Source organism: Microtus oregoni, unplaced genomic scaffold (assembly GCF_018167655.1).
Source record: "Microtus oregoni isolate MIOR12 unplaced genomic scaffold, Mior012 000011F_ref0000422, whole genome shotgun sequence".
In the NCBI taxonomy this organism is placed as follows: Eukaryota; Metazoa; Chordata; class Mammalia; order Rodentia; family Cricetidae; genus Microtus; species Microtus oregoni.
Genome location: NW_024543070.1, coordinates 21,779,932 through 21,802,593, shown reverse-complemented (window position 1 = coordinate 21,802,593; position 22,662 = coordinate 21,779,932). Strand labels below are relative to the sequence as shown.

The window sequence follows — 22,662 nt, the reverse complement described above, 5'->3', positions numbered from 1 at the left end:
ACGCTTATGAAATCTGTGGAGGCAGACGGTTGCCAGGATTGGGAGACAGTCACTGCCTCTCCGCGATATGCCATCCATTGGAGAAACCCTGTCTGCGCGTCTCTGGCAGCACACGCTTTGCGCAGGCGCAGAACACAGAGGCTCCGCTGCGCGCGCACCCCGTCTGGAGCCTGGGAACGTCGCGCCGTCGGTGGGCCGGGCCCCGGTGGGCGGAGCCGGCTGTGCTGTGGCGAGCCGACACTGCGCAGGCGCCTGCTCCCTGGCCTCAGCCGGGCGCGCGGATGCGGCGGGTTCCGCTCCCGGCGGGCCGAGGGGTTGCGCGCACACGAGCGAGCCGCCGTGACGTGCTCCGCCGTGCTACGCCAGACATCACGGGTCTCTGTGTAGTGGCGGCCCTGCTGTCCTCAGCTGCATCGCCTGGCGAGGGTGGCGCGGCGTTCGCGGGTGGCGCAGCCGACGACAAAGACGACCCACGGCGGACGATCCGGTGGCAGAGTCGGCGCTTCCGCTTCGCTGCTTCTCCGGCCCCCGACGACGCGGGCCCGTGGCTTCCTCCTCATCGGCCCAGCTTACCCCGCGGGCCCCGGGGCTGCAGCTATCCTGAAGCGGTAAAGAGGCCCCGGGCCGCGCGCCCGCTGCCCCATGTGAAGCAGGTTGGGCCTGCTACCCGGCCCGCGCCCGGTTTCTGCTGCGGCCCTTCGGGCCTCCGGGGCCCAGTGCGGCGCCGCTCCTGGGGGGGCGCGGTGACAGGCCGTGCGGGGGCGGAGGGGCCAGCTCGGTGGCCTCCTCTCGGCCCTCTGCTCCGCGATCCCCGCCCAGTGGCCGGTAAGTGCTTCTGGCTCAGCGTGCGACTGGGCCCAGGGACGGGAATTCCACTGCAGGGGGGTCTGGGGTGGCGGATAGCCCTGCTAGGCTAGGGCTGACCTCAGAGCCTCCAGGTCAGTGCGATGTGGGCCGGGAAACTGTCAGACTCGTACTCCGCGGGGATTTTATTCTAACCAGAAGGTTGCAACCAGCTGATCGCTGAGGAAGCTGGCCCCGAGGTGCCTTTAGTCCCCAAAGTCTTTGGGTTGTCGGTGCGGTAGGTTATTGATGATAAGGCTGGCTTCCCCTTATCTTGGAGAGGTGGCCCAGCTCTCGAGGTGCACACATACCTGTACTTTTATGTCAGCTCGTCTCATCTTCCTAGCTCCACAAGACGAGTATGCAGTCAGCCAGCTATAAAGATGAAAAATTGAGGCTCAGCGAGATAAAGGTGTAACTTCCCAAGGTCATGGAAGTGGTCATCGAGGAAGCCCTTGGTTCACATATGCAGATATGTTTCTGAGGACTGCGTTTCTCCGTCTTGCAAAAATAAGTGCGTTAGAGAATGAGGTTGGCTGAATAGTTTGCCCCGGCTGGAAATGCTAAACACCTGGATAGATAGCGTTTACACTTTTTGATTTACCTCGTTGATGTATTTGATTGCAGCCTTGTCCCCAGTCATTTTAATTTTCAAAGACATTACTTGTGAAAAAGTGGCTCTGAGCATCCTTTTATGTGTTTGAACTGTACATAACACAAATTTGCCAGCTTACTGAAAAGAAGAAATACCTGATAAGACTTCATATTTCTTGAGTTATGTTTTAGTTTTGCGTTTTGTTGTTGTTATATACGGGGAACTCACAGTTAGGTTATTTTCTTTGCTCGAAAATTCCTTATTGCAAACTTTGTTGCTGGATTATGTGGCAATATTTAGTGATTTTGTATTATCTTATGCAGTACCTCAGAGTTTAATGTCAAAAGTCATTGTGTAGAATGTTACAGGAAGTGATCATTTAGATTATGTATCTATGCAAAATGCTACTAACTAGTTAATAAGATGACAGAAAATTCTCCTTTTAGTACCACACTGTAGTGTGTGATTAGCAAGTAAGCCGTTCAGGAGCTCTTTACAGAAGAAAATACTGATAAATTTCTCTAGAGTAATTGAAGCTTTATGTAACCACAAATACTCAATTATAGTATTCAAATTTCACTGGTGTATTACACCTTGAAGGAAACTCATAATTGACTGTTTGCAAAGTTTTTTTTTTTAAACTTACTTGCTTTATTTTATGTGCATCAGCATTATGCCTGTGTTATGTCTGTGTGAGGGTGTCAGGTCTCTTGGAACTGGAGTTACAGACAGTTTTGAGCTGCCATCTGGGTGGTGGGAATTGAACCTGGGTCTTGTATAAGAGCAGCCAGTGCTCTTAACCATTGTGCCATCTCTCTAGCCCCAAGTTGACTGTCTTTGTAATAACCTTTAGGGAAGAGGTTACACTTACAGCGTTAACAGGTGAATTGCTTGCAGACTGTTTTGCTGTTTGGTTAGAATACAAACATTTGTTGAAGTAGGTTGAATTTGGTATTATTGCAGAGTGGTTGCCTAGTCATGCCCCTGGTTTGTCTGTTTTGAGGGAACTAGCTGTCAAGGGGCTTATCTTAAATAATTACATATTAAGATTGAATCATTTAGGTGGTGTTTTAGGTGGAGTGTTGCTCCTCAGTTGCTGCCAAAGGGACAAACCCATATTAGTAGGTACTGCACTGTGCTTTCTGCACTTGAGCTTTTAGGTTACGTCTTTCCCGGTCTGGGAAACTGAAGCTCTCTAGTTCCCCTCTCTCCAGCTTTCTATCATGAAAACAGTTTAAGCATAAAGAAAATCTGTCAGTGCTAAACAGTCATGTATTGATCTTCTCCATTCAACATTTGTTGATAGTTTGCTGTATTTGCTTTGTTTGTAAATGTCTATTCTTTTTTTGGGTGAACCGTTTGAAGCTAATCTCTTGATGTGTGACACTTTACCCTTGATATGTCAGCTTGCTTTGTCTAAAAACAAGGACACTTTTTCACATGGGTAAAATACTATTATTGTTCATTTTATTTAACATGGTAATTCCTTAGTGTAATCTTAAAAACAAACAAACAAACTTATGTGTATGTGCACATGTCTGGTGCCAGTGGAGGTCAAAAGAGGGTATCAAATCTCCTAGAACTAAAGTTATAGGTAGTTGTGAGCCATTATGTGGGTGCTGCGAACCAAACCTGGGTCCTCTGCTAGAGCCGGTGCCCTTGACTGATGAGCCATCTCTCCGGTGTCTCCTCAGTGCAATCTAATGTACATATTTATATCTCTCCAATTGTCCTGAAAAGGTCTTCTAGACCATTGTGCACAGCCTTTCTTCCCCAACCAGAAACTCATCAGAGATTATTCTTTGCATTTGTTTAACTCTTTTGATTTCTTCTAATTTAGACTGCCCAACCCCTCTTTGTAAAGTGACATTTCAGAGAGAGAGGAAGAGAGAAATGACCCACATTCTGGATTTGTCAGAAATTTTCCTTCCGGTGGAATCAAGTACAGGCTCTTTTCTCTGCCCCACTTAAACTAGCTGTTGATTGTAAACTAGTTTTAAAGAGTCCAAGAACATGAATACCTGGTAAATGATGCCATGTGCTTAGTATTACTTCCCATCAGGAGTTTCACACTGGCTAGTCCCTTTACTTCTTGATGCTGTTTGATCATATGGTTTAGATGGACCTCATTTTTATTAAGCCAGATATAAATAAATATGTAATATATATCAGATTTATTTTTCAATGAATTTAGTATTTGTTTCAATAGTTTCATAGTAAGATTTCCTTAAGTAGCACATTCTTTCATTAAAAATATTTAACTCTTGAAACAGTTTTGATGATTTTTTGCATATATTTTTATAGATTAAGATGGTCCATGTACACAGAAATAAAAAGCTTTACTGTTATTTTTAAAATGTTTTTGTAGTATATCTATATATCTACATACCTCTGCCTGCAGGCTTAAAAGAAATATACAATTTGTCTTGGATCCCTTGGGTTTATTTTGAACATTAGTTGACTATGTTCCTCATGGTGGCTAATCACATATTTGTATTGTGATATCTATTGAATTGTTGCTTTTGTTGTTACTTAAATTGATGTTTTATTATTATTTTAAATATTATGCATATGCATAGTACAGTTCAGACCCCTCTGAAGCTGGAGTACCAGGCAGTTCTGTGCCACTTGATGTGGATGCTGGAACCATTTCAGGTTCTCACAAGCATGGTCCTTGCTCTCAATGGCTAAGCTGTCTTTCCAGCCCCAAGACATGCTTTATGTGTGTATGTGTCTTTCAACACATGGAAAGCTAAGGACAGAATCTTTGTTAAGATTCTCTATTATAACTAGGAGACTGCTTTTCTTTCTTCCTTTTTGTTTTTTAATTTAAAATACTTTAATATAATTTTTCTCTTCCTTCTCTCCCCCCCCCCATTTACAACCTCTTTTTTTTAACCATCATTACACTCATCAGACTGATTTTATTTTTCTTTCTTGTCCCCCACCAAGATAAGGTTTCTCTGTGTATCCCTGGCTGTCCTGGCACTTGATCTGTTGATCAGGCTTGCCATGAACTCAGCCCCTGCTTACCAAGTGCTGGGATTAAAGGTGTGTGCCACCATGGCCTGGCCAGACTGATTTTCTTATATGTGCTTAGTACCATAAATTTAAAAAGTTGTATTGTAGCTCGTAAATTTTGGATTTTTTTTTCTGGAGGTAATTCGGCCCTGAACATAATGTTCCTCTAGTGCTCTCTATACATCTGCTTCTATCATCATCCTAACCAAATACACTATAATCACATCTGTCCTCCAGAGGGAAGTTCAAGAACAGAAGTAGTATTTTGTTGATTTTTGGTACCCTGAAGTCTAGCCTAATAAACAGTAGAGGCTTCCTTTTACAGTGTTTAAGACTTCTTAAAAAGCCTGAGAACCCAAAATCATTGTAGTATACAGTAATTTTTGTCTTAATTTTATGAATTTCCTTTTTCTCTTATGTAATTGATTTGATTTTATGTGGCTTACTTAGCATAATTTTTTGTTATAGGTGTATACTGATGTAAGTACTACTTTAAGTAACATAATTCAGCTAATCACAACACTAGTCAGTGAGCTAGCAACTATTACTATATCCAGACTGTAGGTAAAGGATAATAGGTAATTTGCCCATGTTTAGATTATCTTGTGGAGCTGGGACTTGGATTACGACAGTTTTGCTCCAGAATCCCTGCTTTCACACACTGCCTCTCTGTTGAGTTGCTTTACCAAAAAGTAGGTCGTCCTCAGTCGTAGAGCGTATACTAAGCTGAGGCAGGTCTTTTCCAAGGCCTCGACAAGTAGGCAACAGTAGGAACCAAATGAAAAATTCTAGATGTGAACTGTTTATAATACCTTCTAAGGACATAGTAGATATTATATAAACTACTGTTTATAGTGCCCACTAAGATATTTGAAAATGCAGAAGACAAAGGTGAAGGTCAGTGATTCTTAACCTATGGGTCATGACCTCTTGGACTGAATGACACTTTCACAGGGGTCTCCTAAGATCATCAGAGAACATAGATATTTACATTATGATTCATAACAGTAACAAAATTACAGTTCCTCACACAACATGAGGAGCTGTATTAAAGGGATGCAGTATTCAAAAGGGTGAAAACCACTGATAAAGGAAGGAGCTCGACAGTCAGACCTAAATGAGTACTAGTGCTTCTCTTTAATTGCTCCAAGCTTTACTTGTTTTATCTGTATGATAGGATTATAGAGCCTGACCCAGAGATTTGTTATGTGTAAATGGGATAGCATGTTCAGGAGATTTCCTATCATTTGTGTATGTGTGTGTGTATATATCAGTTGATATGAAACCTACAGCCACGAAGATCATGTCTATATATGTACAGTGAAACAATATTGTTAGGGCTGATGATACTTATTTTAATAAAAATAATATAAATGAAATAAAAATGACCTGTTTTATCCTAAATATTTTATATTATTTTATAAGATAAATGTAAAGCATTCTGAGTACATGGCCCACCTATTTATATTAAAGTTTCTTTTTTTTTTGCGACTTGTCTGATTATTTGGCTTCATTTTCATAGTTTCAACTTTTTTTTTTTTTTTTTTTGAGACAGGGTTTTCTCTGTATAACAGCCCTGGTTCTCCTGGAACTCACTCTGTAGACCAGGCTGGCCTCAAACTCACAGAGATCCGCCTGCCTCTGCCTCCCGAGTGCTGGGATTAAAAGCATGCGCTACCATGCCTGGCCTGACTTCCTTAACTCCCACTGGTTTATGTGATTTTTAGTTACTAATGGCACATACTGAGAATTTATTAAAAGACTTTCTAGAGAGAATGGAGGCAGTGAATTTGTTACATTTGTTTGTTAAGGCTGAGTGCAAAGATTTTAAGAGCCCAATGGTAGTGAACATCTGCAGCAAAACAATCCTTGCTGCATGTGACAGCCCCTGTGCTTAAACTTGCACGGCTGTAACTGCTTGCACAGACCTTCATGAGCTCAAGCCAGCCAAAACTCCAGCTTGTGAAGTTTCACCCCCATTCAAAGAGCTATTGGCAGTTGATGGCTGCTGAGGGATGGAGAGTCTGTTTCGTCTAGGGATGTGATCCCTGAGAGGTTAACAACTGTCCCTGTGGATGGTTCTATAACCGTGCACATAAGGCAGCCCTGTGTGAACTCAGTAGTTAAAAATCAAAACAAAACACATGCAATTGAGAGGGAAAAGTGATGATAGGGATAGGGATGAAATTGGAGGGAAGGAGGGGGATGATTTTGACCAAAATACATAAATGCATTGTTTGAAAATCTCAAAAAATGTTGTGTTGATTTTAAGAGTCCGTGGTGGCTTGGATGAGAAATGCTTCCATAGGCTTGATCATTGGAACTCTTGATCACAGTTGGTAACACTGTAAAGGCCGCCCCTACTTCTCGTGCTCTCTCTGTTTCATGATGTCATTTGAGGGTATAAATGCTTAGTTTCCTGTTCTGGCTTTCTTGACTGCTGCTTGCTGCCATGTTTTCTTGCCATGACAGACTCTTACCCTCTGGAACCTTAGACCAAACAAAACTCTTGCTTCTGTAAGTTGCCTTGGTCATAGTGTTTTATCAAAGCAACAGAAAAGTAACTAACACAGAAGTTGATACTAAAGAGTGGGCTGCTGCTGTGAGGAATCTGACCATGCTTTTTTGGAGAATTTGGAAGACTTTGGAACTTTGGATTAGAAAAGCAATTGAAAGCTATCTTTAGAGCTTTAGAATTGTCCTAGTAGAAACTTGGAAGACAGTAGTGCTGAGAGTAGTTGAACTATGGAGATCAGCTCAAGTGATTTCAGAGAGGAACAGTATTAGCCTCCAGGTTAGAGGCCATCCATTCCTATGATATTTTGGCAAAGAGTCTGGCTGCTTTCTGCCCTTATCCTAAGAACTTGTCGGCTAAATTAAAAAGTAGTGGGCTGATGTCTCTGGCAGAGAGAATTTCAAAGTAATGTGTGATATTGGATCTGGCAGGGTTGTTATTAATGACTTATGCAGATCTTAAGAGAAAAAGAGTAAGTGAGGAAGAAAGAAATACAAAATGTTCAGTTTTAAGAGAAAGAGGACCACTAAACTGAATTTTGGCCAAGGCTTGTGCTGAAAGAGATGGAGATTAAGATCAAGATTCAGGAGAATCCTGTGCATTGGAATAAAGGGAGCAGTTCCTGTGAAAGAGAGTAGTTATTCCTACAAAGCAACTAAAAACTGCTGCTAATGTGGCTTAAGGAGCCCAGGCTCCATCCCAAGCTAGCAGCAAAACTTGGCAGTGTTATCCCTGTGCTGATGGCTTTAGTATAAAGGATGCAAGCGTGAAAGGGTTGTGGCCTCTGTTTTAGAGAGCTATGGAGGCTAGGCAGTGTATGGAGAGAGCCTTTGCATGAAGGCCATGAGAGGGCAAGAGACTGTGAGAAGCTGTTGTATTAAGCTGTAAAAGTGAAGCCTGACTGGCTGTGGAGAACTCAAGAACTCCAGAGTCATGAGATTTCTGTGAAGGAAAGCTTTATACAGGAAGTGAAAACAGCCCAAGGGGCATGGTGCCATTTAAGTTTTGTTGGTGAAAGGTTTCCATACCCTGATGTTAAATCTCTCTACTGATGGCAGTAAGCAGGATCAAGCCGAATTAAGAATAAAAGTCCAAGTTTATTGGGCAAAACATTCCTGGGTGATTTTCCTGGCACCCAGAGATGATATCAGAAGAGGAGACTAGAATGACTACTTGACTGCTCTATAGGAGGCAGTTTAAATACCCTGTAGGCACATTCTCCAATAGCTCTGGGGGAGGAGCCAGCACTTGGTGGGCTTTCTGAGAGGGAGTGGGGTTTGGAATGGGGGATAGTGAGGCTGGAGCAGAGCTTCCAACTTAAACCTTGATGTGGGATTCCCCTCTGTATGCTGTGACTATCCTTGGTTAATAAAGGAACTGCTTTGGACCTATAGCAGAGCTATAGGGGAACAGAGCTAGGCAGGGAAAACTAAACAGAATACTGGGCGAAAGGAGGAGGAGTTAGAAGCCATGTAGTCCTCCCCTAGACAGATGCCAGATGGAACTTTAGCCAGTAAGCCATAGCTACATGGTGATACAAAGATTAATAGAAATGGGTTAGAAATGGGTTAAATTAATATGTAAGAGTTAGCCAATAAGAAACTAGAGCTAATGGGTCAAACAGTGATTTAATTAATACAGTTTCTGTGTGACTATTTTGGGGCTAAGCAGCTGGGAACTAACTAGCAGCTTCCCCACAGCAAATTGGCGCCCATGTGGCCAACTAAAATCCATTTAAAACCTGAGAGGGCTTGGAAAGGAATTCTAGACACTAAAAAACAAACTTTAGCCACATTTACATTCCCAAATGGGCTTTACTTACTGGCGGCATGCTGCAGCTCCTTTAAGAGAGGTTTTCCTGATTCAGCAGTAGCAGGAAAAAAGCCATGGTTTGAAATGCCGAATTTCTGGGATGTGCTGCCAGCGCAACCTCTGGCTCTTTCAGGAGATGGAGCCATTGAGTAGGGTTTGTGAGAAACGTGCTATGACTTGCTTGTTGGCAACATAGACCTGCTGTGTGCCTAGAGATGGGGCATTGTGCATGGCTCTTAGAGGTGGCAAGCAGCTTTGCCATGCTAGACTGGGTGGGGCAACAGGCAGTATCGTATTTCCCCTGGCAGTGATGCTGTTTAAGTACATAAGAAGGGCTTGGCATTTTAAGAAACACTTCTGGTCAGAAAATAATTACAGATATGCAATAAAGACAAATCCAGATGGAAAAGACCTCTAAATGGTTCACAGTGTTGGATAAATGTACGTAGGCTTGGGAGAGAGAAGAAAAAGAATATAGACAGTTATAAAAAGAAGTAAATGGTTAAAAAAAAAGTAAAGTCTTTAAAGAGTACAGACAGTCATAGATTAAAAGAAGTAAAGAAAAATAAGCCATGTAAAGATAGACTATGCAAAGAGAGTCTGGATTATGTATACTATTGTGTTTCCTTTGAATTTTTTGACTGCAGAGAGACATTTGATTCTGGGGATTGCTAAGCTAAACCAACATATATATTTTAAAGGTATCTTGATTTTAAAATATGGATCTAAGGATATGTTGCTTTGGAAAAAAGGTTCTTTTGTTTCCATGGAGGATGAGAACCTGTGGAATCCTTCCAGACTAATGTGGTTTGATGGACCAGGACCCATGAAAGATCACCTTGAACTCCCCTCAAAAAATTACTTTGTCCAACAAAAAGCATTAAAGCAGTTTGGAGAGAAAAAACTATGCCCATATTCCCAAATTTTGTTATAAATGTTTCTTTACATTTAAAGTGGGGATATGCTATAGAGATTTGCATTGGTATGGTATTAAATTTATTGAAACAAATTTAAGGTCAATTTTGTTAATACTGTGTATATGTATATTTATGCTCTTGATTAAGGTATTGTGTTTGTATAGCTCATTTCAAATTTTAATGTATAATTAAGAAATATAGGTTAAGCCGGGCGGTGGTGGCGCACGCCTTTAATCCCAGCACTCGGGAGGCAGAGGCAGGCGGATCTCTGTGAGTTCGAGACCAGCCTGGTCTACAAGAGCTAGTTCCAGGACAGGCTCCAAAACCACAGAGAAACCCTGTCTCGAAAAACCAAAAAAAAAAAAAAAATAGGTTAAGTCAAGTTTGTAGTTAGGTTTTCTAAATATATAGAGATATATTTCAGTTAGATAGGTATTCTTCAGATCTTTCAGAGGTCTTCAGAATATGGCATCTAATGTTTTAAGAACTTAGGACTTTTCATGGCAGTGAGACATATCTGCTCCAGGCAGCACCACTTACTTCAAGAAGAAGATGGGCATCGAAGAGGATTCTTATGGAGTTAGTTAGCCATTTGGGCAAAAAACTGCTCTTGACTGGACTGCTTGATGACTGCACAACCCACAGAGAGATGACTGCTGAAGCTGCCTAAAGAAGGTGAGATAGTCCTTAGGGTTCCTGCTTCATGAAAAAAATCTGCCAGACATTCTGCAGGACACAGAAGAAAGTGACTGACAAACTGCTAATATAGGCAGAACTGTCTTTGAAATTTCCTGCTGCTTCATGGAAAAGTCTGCTGGATACTATGGGCCAGTAGGTTGCAGATGGATGCCCCAACATTACAGAACTTTGGGTGATTGTCCAGGTAGCGAGATGTTCCTGTCAATTCTAGAGTTTTGAAAGTTACTTACAATGCATTTGCTGTTTACTTAGGTAATATTACATCCTTCTGGAGTCTTTGATGGAGTTGAAAAATAGATAGTTATAGTTACCTGTTTTGTTATATGTAATCTTACCATGTTAAAGTTAAAAACCTTCCTTTTTTATTTAAACAGAAAGGGGAGGTGATGCTGGATTCCACTCTGTATGTTGTGAATACCATTGATTAATAAAGAAAACTGTCTTGGGCCTGCACAGGGAACAGGGGTAGGCGGGGAAAACTAAGCTGATTGCTGGGAAGAAGGTGGAGTCAGAGAGAAGCCATCTAGCCCCACTGCTGACGTGCACCAGATGGAACTTTAGCCAGTAAGCCACAGCCACATGGCGAGACACAGATTAATAGAAATGGTTTAAATTCATGTGTAAGAGTAAGCTAATAAGAAACTAGAGCTAATGGGCCAAGCTGTGATCTAATTAATACATTTTCTGTGATTATTTCAGGGCTAAGTGGCCAGGAACTAACTAGCAGCCTCCCCACAACAAAACATCTCAACCTTTATGGATATATGGGTGCTGGTTCAAGTCTGACTCCTCTCTGTTGGTATGGAAGGGGGGTGTTGGAAGTCAGGGAGATAGTTGTCAGCATGTGAATGGAGACACCTCAGAAGGAAGAGGTAGAATAGGTACCTGGCCAGTGGGTGGTGGTGATTGACAAGGAAGGGCCTCCAGTAAAGGGCTTAAGCCTGTAGGCAAGGGTGGGGTGGCCCAGATGCACGGAAGGATCATGCTGAGGAGGGCGATCAAGTGACCTGAGTTCAATGGAGCACTTGATGAGCTGTCGTTTATTGTCAGTTGGCCCTCTCCACCTTTCCCAAGGATTGTGGACCGTAGGGGATATGGAACTTGCAGGAGATGCTGAGAGCTTCTGATAAGAGCTCTGTGAGCCTGGAAGTGAAGACTGGCACGTTGTCTGTTTGGTTAATCTGGCGTGCCAAACTAAGGGATGATGTGGTTCAGGAGTACCTGAGCCACCACATCTCCTGTCTCCCTGGAGGTGGGAAACATTTCTAGCCATCTTGCAAAGGTGTCAACAAGAGTTAGGAGATAGTGAAACTTTTTATGAGTGGGCAGGTGGGTGAAGTTAACCTGCCTCAAAGATGGTGCAGGGGCTGATGTATTTGGAGAGCCCCTTGCGGGTTGGTCTTCATACATTTGGCAGGAGTGAACCAGTAAATCACAAATTTGAAGATGCATGTGCACAAAGAAGAGCTCTAAGAAATGGAACAAAGCTTTGGGGCCTATATATATAAGGTCTGGTGAATGTCTGAAATGATGGACAGTACCTGGTCCTGAGGGAGGATGAAGTTATTTAAGAAGAGTCATCCATCCTTTGTTTGCAAGGCCCCCTTTTTTCAGGAGTTAGTCCCTCTCCTCTGGTTGTTAGCAGGATTGATAGGAGGGTATCAAAAACAAAATATGTTCTGTTGTTCCAGTGGAACTGAAGGCCAGTCCCTGAGCTGTTAAGTCAGCCCTGGCTTTACCTAAGGCCAATGGGTCCTTGTAGGACTGGTGTCCCCTGTAGTGGATTATGGCCACTTCTGCATGGAGCTGGAGGGCCTCCAAGAGCTTGACTATGAGAAGTCTGTCAACTATGGGAGAGCCCTTGGTAGTGAGGAAACCCCTTTCCTTCCAGAGGACAGAATGGGTATGGGCTATTAAAAAGGCATATTTAGAGTCAGTATAGATGTTATCCTGTTAACTCTTGGCTATCTGAAGCTCTCTAGTCAAGGCAATTAATTTGGCCTTTTGTGAAGAGGTTCCCATTAGCAGGTGGGTCACTCAACTGTTTTAGTCCACTGCATATGCTGCCTGGCAGTTTCCTGATCTGTCTATAAGAAAGCTTCTGTCAACAAAGAGGGTGAGTTGGGGGTTTGTGAGAGTTTGGTATAGGAGACCAAGCTGAGGTGAGTGTATTGCCTCCACAGCCTCTGGGTGGGGGCAAGGGGAGGAACCTATAGCATGAATAATAAAAACCCACAGATAGATATTGGGTTCAAGCTGGAGATCAGAAAAGCAAAGCCGTCATCCACTAGAGAGTTCTCACTTCTAACAGTGCTCAGACTGAAGGGGTGAGCCACTGAACCTCAGACTGCACTGCTCTCCACCAAACCTCAGACTCAAACAGAGACCCTGAATTTACATCTCCTCCCATTTTATATTCCTCTCTAGTGCTGGGATTAAAGGTATACACCACTATTGCCCAGCCTCTATGGCTAACTAATGTTGCTGCTGGGATTAAAAGTGTGTGCCACTACTGCCTCGTCTGTATGGCTGACTAGTGTGGCTAGCTTTGCACTCTGATCTTTAGGCAAGCTTTGTTTATTAAAACACAAATAAAGGGCTGGAAAGATGGCTCAGTAGTTAAGAGCATTGCCTGCTCTTCCAGAGGTCCTGAGTTCAATTCCCGGCAACCACATGGTGGCTCACAACCATCTGTAATGAGGTCTGGTGCCCTTTTCTGGCCTGCAGACATATACACAGACAGAATATTGTGTGCATAATAAATAAATAAATATTTAAAAAATCACAAATAAAATACCACTATAGGTACCAAAAGAGGAAGGGACAGGAAGGTGTAGCACAAATTCTGATTGTTCTTAATAAATAAAACCCAGAGTCAGATATTAGGGGATGAAAGCTGAAAAGATCAGAGAAGCAGTGCTACAGAATCATCAGACTGAAGGGGCAATCTTCTCTCTATTAATCCTTGACTGCATCCTCAGACTGCTTCTGAACACTTGTCTCTCCCACCTTATATTTCTCTCTGTGCCCAGCCATATCCCTTCTTTTCTCCACGTCCCTAGTGCTGAGATTAAAGGTGTGTACTACCAAGTACTGGGATTAAAGGTGTGAGCTTTGTTTCCCTTTTAGACCAGATTGATCTTCTGTAGCCCAGAGTGGCCTTGAACTCTTAGAAATTCCTCTGATTTTGACTCCGGAGTGTTGGGATTATGTAACATGAAGGGGCCTGCTTGTTGGGGTTTATGTCCTGCCCAGTTCCCCACAGCTGGCAAGCCCCAAAGAAAATCACACAGATATCTCTATAAGTTATAAAACTGATTGGCCCATTAGCTCAGGCTACTTCTTAGCTCTTGTAGCTTATATTAACCCATTATTCTTATCTATGTTAGCCACATGGCTCGTTACCTTTTTCAGTGGGGCAGCTCACATCTTGCTTCTTCGGTGGTCTGGGCAGAACTGCGGAGGGAGCTTTCTGCTTCCTAGCATATTCCTGTTCTCATCACCCTGCCTCTACTTCCACTCTGGTTTACTCACCTATACTTCCTGCCTGGCCAATCAGTGTTTATTTAAAATGTGATTGACAGAATACAGACAATTCTCCCACACCAGGATTAAAGGTGTATGCCACTACAGCCTGGCCTCTATGGTTAACTAGTGGCTTAGCTCTGAACTCTGATCTTCAGGCAAGTTTTATTTGTTAGAGTACAAACAAAATATTACTACATTTCCTCCATTTATCTAAAATAAAAAAGAAGGCTATGATTAATATGAAAAAATTATATACAATAAATACAACAACCATATACAAAATATTTATAATACCTTGTAATATTTTCCCCAGAAGCATATATTAATTTATGGTTTGTTTCTAAGATTGGGGAGATGTTAATCTGAGTATTCTGTTGCTGTAACAAATCATATCTCCATAAATTCATTGCTATGTTAGCCCCTTAGGGCTTTAATTTTTCTCTCTGTCCTTCTAGCCCTATACATTTGACCCATCTCATGCTCTTTTATCAATGATAAAGTTCCAATCCATAAAAGCTGAACATTTACATCCTGAAACGGCCAGTTTGGATACCAAGATTCTTGTGAAATTATTGTTAAATCCACATCTGTGTCTACCATGTGACAGTGTCATTTATTTGTATTTTTAATTTTGGTCTTTGTTCATTTATAGAAGTTTATCAAAATACTCAACTTTATGGTTTCTCCTGATTTTTTTTTTTTTGTTCTTTCTTTTATAGCTGTTCTATCACCAGAGAAGTATGGTTTCTTACAATAGACATTAGGTTCTTTAATATCTCTGGGAAGGAGTTTTCTCCACGATCATAGGAAAAAATTCAACCTGATTTGGTATGGGGACCTGCTAGAGGCTCCTCAAGGAGTTTCCTATTGGCAAATGGTTACCTTCACTGTCCCTTGTTGGTTTACATTCATTAGTCCAATGCCTGCCTTTCCCATACCTTCTGCATTATCCAGATGGAAGGGGCGTTTTGTTTGGATTATGCTTATTCAAAACATTGTTTCTAGGGATTCCCTTTTTACAATCCCCTTTAAGATGACTTGAAGGTCAGAAAAGCAAAACAGCCAGCCACAGCCTCTTCTCCTTCAGTCTAAAATGGGGATCCTGCCTCCAGGAATCCTCAGAATGAGACTGAGAGTTGTCTCTTCCTGTCTTATATTCTTCTCTTAGGCTGGGATTAAAGGCGTGCACCACTACTGCCCTGTTTCTATGGTAAACTATTGTGGCAACTGGGAGTAAAGGTGTATGTCACTACTGCCTGGTCTGTAGAGCTGACCAGGGTGACTGTTTTACTCTCTGATCTTTAGGCAAGCTTTATTTACTAAAATACAAATGAAATATCACTACAGTGCACCAAGATGAAAGATTTCTGTATCCTGATATTAAGTCTCTCCACTGATGCAGTAATCCTAATCAAGGTGAATTAAGAATAAAAGACCAAGTTTATTGGACAAAACATTCCTGTGTTATTTTCCTGGTCCCTAAGAGATGAAACTGGAGAGGAGACCAGGAAAAAACATTTGGCAGTTTTCTAGGAGGCAGTTTAAATACCTTGTAGGCATGGACCTGAGTAGTTCTGGGGGAGTAGCCAACATTTGGTGGGCTTTCTGAGAGGGTGGGAGTTGGAATGGGAGCGGTGTTCCAACTGTTCTGATGATGTGTTCTGTGCTGTGTTCTGATCTTGCTTTAGTCCTTTTTTTCCTTACTGTTTTGCATTCTTCCTTTTTGGAATGTCAATGTATGTTGGATATATTTAATTTGCTTTCTGATTTTACAGAGGTTACAATTAAGAGGTTGCATTGAGCAGTGGTTCTCAACCTTCCTAACTCTACAACCCTTTAATACAGTTCTTAATGTTTTGGTGACCCTCAACCATAAAATTATTTTCATTGTTACTTCATAACTGTAGTTTTGCTACTGTTATGAATCGTAATTGTCTTAGGTAGTAATAGACACCATGACCATGGCAACTCTTACACTGGGAAACTAATTGGGGCTGGCTTACAGTTTCAGAGATTTAGTCATTATTGTCATTGGAGGGAAACATGGTGGTGTGCGGGCAGATATAGTGCTGGAGAGGTTGCTGAGAGTTTGCAACAGGAAGTGAATGCCACACTGCTTGTGGCTTGAGCATCTAAGATCTCAAAATTCTTCCCATTGACACTTGCTCCAACAAGGCCACATCTAATAATGCTACTCCCTATGGGCCTATGGGGACCATTCTTATTCAGACCACCTTAGTAATGTAAATACCTGATATGTAGGATGGCTTTAGGTGAAAAGGTTGTTTGACACCCCTCACCCAAGGGGTTGTGACCCACAGGTTGAGAACTTCTGGCCTTGGGTTCCAGAAGAGACTTCAGGTTTTTAAACAGTATTAAGACTGTATTAGGGTTCTGTAAAGAAACAATATAATGGTTTAAGTAAAATGGTGCTGTTCCCTGAGTGGCTGTAGTGGGCAGCGGACATGAGACCATGGTGGGCCATGAAGGCAGTCATTCCCAGGCTGAAAGCCCCCAAGTGGCCCATGGGCCATGAGGGCCAACAGGTCCTATGCACAGAGCTGTGTAGCAGGTGAGAGACCGAGATGGATAGGCATGCTGTGCAGAGTGAGGTTGGATATTTATTTAGTGGGTTATGGAGGGGAAAGGGGAGAAGGGGAAAAGAACATAGAGTTGAAGAAGGACGCTTAAAAGAAATCCCACACTAGCTCAGAATTGAGAAATAGATGGTTATTTATTTAGGGATAGCCTCACATCTATGTTTGTCTATATGTTTTATAGTTAGACTAATCAGGTTCTTTAGATATATAGAAATTATATTCTGCATAGATAGGTAATCCTCATCTACTTCAAAGAGCTGTGGAATATGACATTTAAATAATTTAGGGTTCTGTTGAAGTGAGACATGATTGCTCTTGACAGCACCATTCTATTCCTGAGAGAATGGTGAGTACAGAAGACACTCCACTTGGAGCTTGTTTTCTTCTTGGCAAAACTGGCCTTTGGGCAAAGAAATGCCCATTTCTCAACAAATGACAAAATACATGGTATCCGGAAATGGATAAGCAGGACTGTCAAATCTTGCCAAGACAGGATAAGATGGTTTTGAAAATTTTCCTGCCTCTGAAAATGGTCTGTCAGTTATTCTACACCTTAGCCAAAGTTGGTTGCTTCAACATTGCAAATGAGACTCTGGGTGATTGCCAGTTGTCCCTGTATTTTGTTGCACATTTTGGAAGTTGCTTGATTGCACTTCCTGCTTAATATTATTTCCCTTCTCGGATCTTCGATGGGGTTGAAGACTAGATAGTTGTAGTTACTTTCCTCTCATGACTTGGCCAAGTTATTTATCATACAAGACTTACACTAGTTAGGATAGGATAATTATTGAATATATTTGTTCTTATTGTATATGATTTTGTATTAGGCTTAGAACTCTTATTTAAACAAAAGGGGGTTGCTGTAGGAAATCTTACAGCCAGTGGTTACCCACCCACTGGGGCGTGGTCTCTTATATAAGCCGATATAGAGAATGTGTTTGCTCTTTTTTGGGCTGCGGGATTCAGTTTCTGATCACCGTTCAAACAGAGGATTCTGATTTGTGAGTCTACCCCTAAATAAATAACCATCTATTTCTCAGTTCTGAGCTAGTGTGGGATTTCTTTTAAGCGTCCTTCAGAGAGAGAGAGAGAAAGAGAAACAGAGCACAGTGCATGAGAGAGAGAGAGAGAGAGAGAGAGAGAGAGAGAGAGAAAGGAAGGGAGAGGAGCCATGGCAGCAGCTACCTCTTTTGGGAGAGAGACCGAAAGGAAGAGACTCAATCTGGAAGCAGAAGCTCTGCTTGCCTCAGCAGAAGAGGGAGGAAGGGAGGGAGTGGGGCTTGTCTTTTCAAGGGACAGGACATACCATTGCATTCTCATTTCTTTTATATAATAAAAAGGTGGGAGGTTAGGTACAACAGGTTAAAGGAATTGGGGCGGTGTACCCTGCTTATTTGTGGGTATTGTCTTGGGGGGGGCGGGCTGAGAAAGCTGGGTACTAGTCACATCCTGGCATAGCTGATCTGCTTGTTCCTGTCCGGTGTTTGTGGTATGGAAGTGTCTGGTGTCTCTTAGACCTGTTTAAGATATTGACAGAACAGAGGACAAATGAGTTTAGGAAAAAAATATTTTTGGACCAGGGAATTGAGAGGGGTGTATCTGACCTGTTTAAGGTGGATACTTAAATTCAGCTCTCTGGAACTCACCAAAATTCTTTGGGTTTGTGAAAACTTAAGTTTTAAACATATGCATTGTAGGGCTGGAGAGATGGCTCAGAGGTTAATAGCATTGCCTGCTCTTCCAAAGGTCCTGAGTTCAATTCCCAGCAAACCACGTGGTGGCTCACAACCATCTGTAATGGGGTCTGGTGCCTTCTTCTGTCCTGCAGGCATACATACAGACAGAATATTGTATACATAATAAATAAATATTAAAAACATATGCATTTTATAAACAGTAGCATATTTATGTCAGAATGACTGTGACAGATATTTTTTCACAACGAAAAGTATTTTTAAGACTATGGGAGGCAGTGTGTGAGAGAAATTGGATTAACTTGTATTTGTCCTCACACCTTTATAATTTGTAGGTACACACCTTAATAATAATTTGTATTTGTGTTTTACTAAAATTTGTTTAGTGAGGTTGTCCTTTTAAACCGACAAAATCTCTCAGCTGTCAAACTGCATCAAAGATCTTTGAGAAGGATAAAATTTTACTTGAGTTATTAATTAAAAAATGATAGAGAACTTATTTGGTTGGCACCTAGAGCTACTCCTCAGGGTCCTCCATGGTTGCTGAGGGTTATATTAGTCTTCTGCTGTTTTTCACAGGACCTGCCAGGCTCCAGAAGATCCTATGGGCTAAGAAATCTGTAGGAAGACAAGTCTACCTTGACCTGAACAGCTAGGATGTTGATCCCAGTGATTCTGTCCATGTCTGGAAATCTTCAGTTTAGAGGAAAGGCAGTTTCCCAGTGGTCAGTGCTTAGCAGTTGAAACAAATTGTGGATGGATATTGTTTTGTGTCCATTTGTCTTCTGTCTTCTTTGGAGGAAATGGAGTGTTGCTGCTAGGAGCCAACCTGTTGTTTTGTTATGAAAAGTCTTTTAATAATTAATTAATTATTTAAATGCCCAGATCTCTGAGCAGTTGAGGGCTGTCTATCAGGTATAACAACAGTATATAATCTGCCTGGAGAGTTGGATCTGAGCTTGACTGTACTGACTCTTAACAGGTAAGATTTACACTTGTAAAAAGACAGAAAGAAGAAAAATCTGCTTGCAATAGAAGGTTAACGGCAGAATAGACAATAATAAAGAACAGCTTAATTTATTTTAAATCAGGGTTGGATTACATATATAGTATTTTCTGTAAGAGACTTAAAAAGTACATATTCATTTAAAATGTAAAGCTTAATTGCTTTGTAGTCTATAATGAGATACAATGGACAGACAATTAGAACATTTAACAGTAAACATAGGTGCATTCAAGTTACATGTACATACATACACATACCCACACACAGAGTGAACAGAAATTGGGCGAAGTTGATGCTTTTGGTAGGCCCTATCAAAGGCATGCCACTGCGTAAAACATAGAGACAGCAGAGTCAACACCAGGGAACCAGGCAGGGAATACCTTAGTAATGATGGTGGGATTTGGTCTCCTGACCTGGCTCTCACTTAAGATGGCAGTGAAGTCACCTGACCTCAGTCAAAATGGTGGCAGTCACATGTTGTGTGGAAAAGCCACGTTTTTTTCTTTGAGCCGTGAGAGTTTTAAACATAATAGCTAGAGAGAGCTAGAGGCGTGATCTGCCCTGTTGCCGAACCACCATGCTATAAACCGCAGTGGGGAGCAAAGGCTGGAATTGAAAACAGCTGCCTTGTGGATCTGGCCGATTTTGTTGGCAGCAGTATCAGTGGCAGGGACAGTTTGAGGAAAAATGGAGCCTGCAGGAAACCGGCGGAGCATAGTTTGAGGGTTTAAACCATAGCTGAAAACATGAAAACCTGCGAAAAATAGAAGAGCATCCTCTCTCTATAGGCAGGGTGTTAAAGTCTGACTGGTTCCCAGTCAGGGCTACTCAGAAGCCAGAGAGGCTAGAGGCTGCTCTGCACTGTCTCTCACTGCAGGGACTACTTGCAAGTGGTCCAAAAGAAAAGAAAAAGAAATGAGAAAGAAAAATTAGAGGGACCCTGGGCCCCCAAATAGAATGCACCACACAGTGTGTGCAGTGCTAGCGCGGGAGGACCAACCTGGTCAGTCCAGTCACGTTTTTAGCTATGGGAAGCAACCAGAGATGAATGTTAGCGAAGGGCTCAACCATAGCTGTGAAGGCTGTGGTTGGGGGCTAGAAGGGGAAAACTCACCACCAAAGCTACTGGTATGCGTAGAGATCAGTGTTCAGGCAGATAGAGTGCAGAGCTGTTGTAAAGAAACCTGGTTTCAGAGCCCAGGGTTCCATGTGTCCTCAGCCGGCCTGCCCATGGGAAGGAGGGAATGTGAAGAGCCTGGCACAAGCACCATAATGGTAAAAATAAAATGCTGCCTTTCCCCAAGTGACAACAGTGGGCCACAAGGGGCAGCGAGTCCCAGGCAGGGAGCCCCAGGCAGGGAGCCATGTGGCGAGTGAGAGACCTATGCAGGGCAGCCAGTCCCACAAGGAGCTACAGCCATGGCAGGTGAGAGACCAAGACGTATAGGTACACCATGCAGAGTAAGGTTGGATATTTATTTAGTGGGTTATGGAAGGGAAGGGTAAAGGGGAGAGGAAGGGAGGGAGAAGGGGGATAAGGAGAAAAAGAGAGGGTGGGGTTGAGGGGAAGAGCCATGGCAGCAGCTTACTTCTTTGGGAGAGAGACTGGAAGGGGGGAAAGGAAGGGGCTTGGACTATAAGCAGGAAGGAAGATCTGCCTGCCTCAGCGGTGGATGGGGAAGGGAGTGGGCATGGCTTGTCTCTTAAAGGGACAGGACAGACCATTACAAACAGAACCAATAGAATGAAAAAAAATGTATATATACAAATAAAGGGAAATTTTTAGAGTGACTTACAGGCTGTGGTATGACAAGTTCAAAAATGGTGGTCTTCTGGAAAGGCCAAGAGTCTAGTCCAGGAGATTGTATGTCTCCGCAGTCTTGATCTGGTGCTAGATTCTTCGGGAATTCCTAGGGAGTTGCTGGTCTTGAGTCTGGTGGAATCTGGGAGATGTAGGTTCTACACTAGCAAAGGAATGCCTCAGAACATGAAGAATGCATTTGCCAGGCAGAGCAAGGACAAGCAGGCAAAAACAAAAGCTTCCTTTTCCCACATCCTTTTATATGGGCTGTTAACAGAAAGTGTGGTCTTATTTTAAGTGGATCATCCTACCCCAAATGATCCAATCAAGAAAATTCCTTTCCTCACAGGTATGCCCTAGCTGCCTGGGCTTTTGTGGATTCCAGATGTAATCAAGAACCAACATTAGGGATCACAAGACTGAAAGACTATAGGGATTTTTTTTTTAAAATTTATTTATTTATTAAGGATTTCTGCCTCCTCCCCACCACTGCCTCCCATTTCCCTCCCCCTGCCTCCATCAAGTCCCCCTCCCTCATCTGCTCGAAGAGCAATCAGGGTTCCCTGACCTGTGGGAAGTCCAAGGACCGCCCACCTCTATCCAGGTCTAGTAAGGTGAGCATCCAAACTGCCTAGGCTCCCACAAAGCCAGTATGTGCAGTAGGATCAAAAACCCACTGCCATTGTTCTTGAGTTCTCAGTATTCCTCATTGTCCGCTATGTTCAACTAGTCCGGATTTATCCCATGCTTTTTCAGACCCAGGCCAGCTGGCCTTGGTGAGTTCCCGATAGAACATCCCCATTGTCCCAGTGTGTGGGTGCACCCCTCGCGGTCCTGAGTTCCTTGCTCGTGCTCCCTCTCCTTCTGCTCCTGAGTGAGGTAAGCCAGACCCAAAAAGAGGAACATGGGATGTACTCACTCGTATTTGGTTTCTAGCCATAAATAAAGGACATTGAGCTTATAATTCATGTTCCTAGAGAAGCTAAATAAGAAGGTGAATCCAAAGACAAACACATAGGCATCCTCCTGAATATTAACCTTCATCAGGCGATGAAAGGAGACAAAGACAGAGACCCACATTGGAGCACCGGACAGAAATCTCAAGGTCCAAATCAGGAGCAGACTATAGGGATTTTTAAAGTTGGACGAAATGCATTTTGCCTTAGGATATAGCTACGAGACTGTTGGGGCCAGGGAAGGGAATATGGTGATTTGAATGAGAAATTCCAACAGTTAATGTTTGTTGGTAGTGCTGTTTGGGTGCATGTTTTGCTGGAGGAAGTATGTAACTGGATGTGGGCTTTGAGAGTTTAAGGCTTCATCCTACTTCTGTTTTATTCCCTCTGTTTTGCGCTGATGGTTGACGATGTGAGCTCTCAGTTTCTCCTTTTGGTTGCCATGCCTGCTGCTTTTGCCATGCATTCCCACCTCTGAACCCATAAGCCCTAATAACTTCTTTCTTCTGGTGTTTATTCCAGGAACAGAAAAGTAACTAACACAGAATCTTTCAGGTATATGCCTAGGAGTTATGTAGCTCAGTTTTTTGGTAGTGCTATTTTTAGTTTTTTTGGGAAACCTCATATTAATTTCCATAGTGACCACACATTTACATTCCTGTTGGCAGTATGTAA

At 42.6% G+C, this 22,662-nt stretch overlaps 1 protein-coding gene across 2 annotated transcripts in view; it reads left to right on the top strand.

Moving 5' to 3' along the window:
• The first annotated feature begins 757 nt into the window (after nt 1-757).
• Nucleotides 758-22,662, top strand: part of Map3k2 (mitogen-activated protein kinase kinase kinase 2) — a 79,923-nt gene continuing 58,018 nt past the window's right edge. For both annotated transcript variants that reach the window (XM_041660641.1, XM_041660640.1), the window contains exon 1: nt 758-825. The gene's annotated coding sequence lies outside the window, so the exon portion shown is untranslated. The remainder of the gene's footprint in view (nt 826-22,662) is intronic.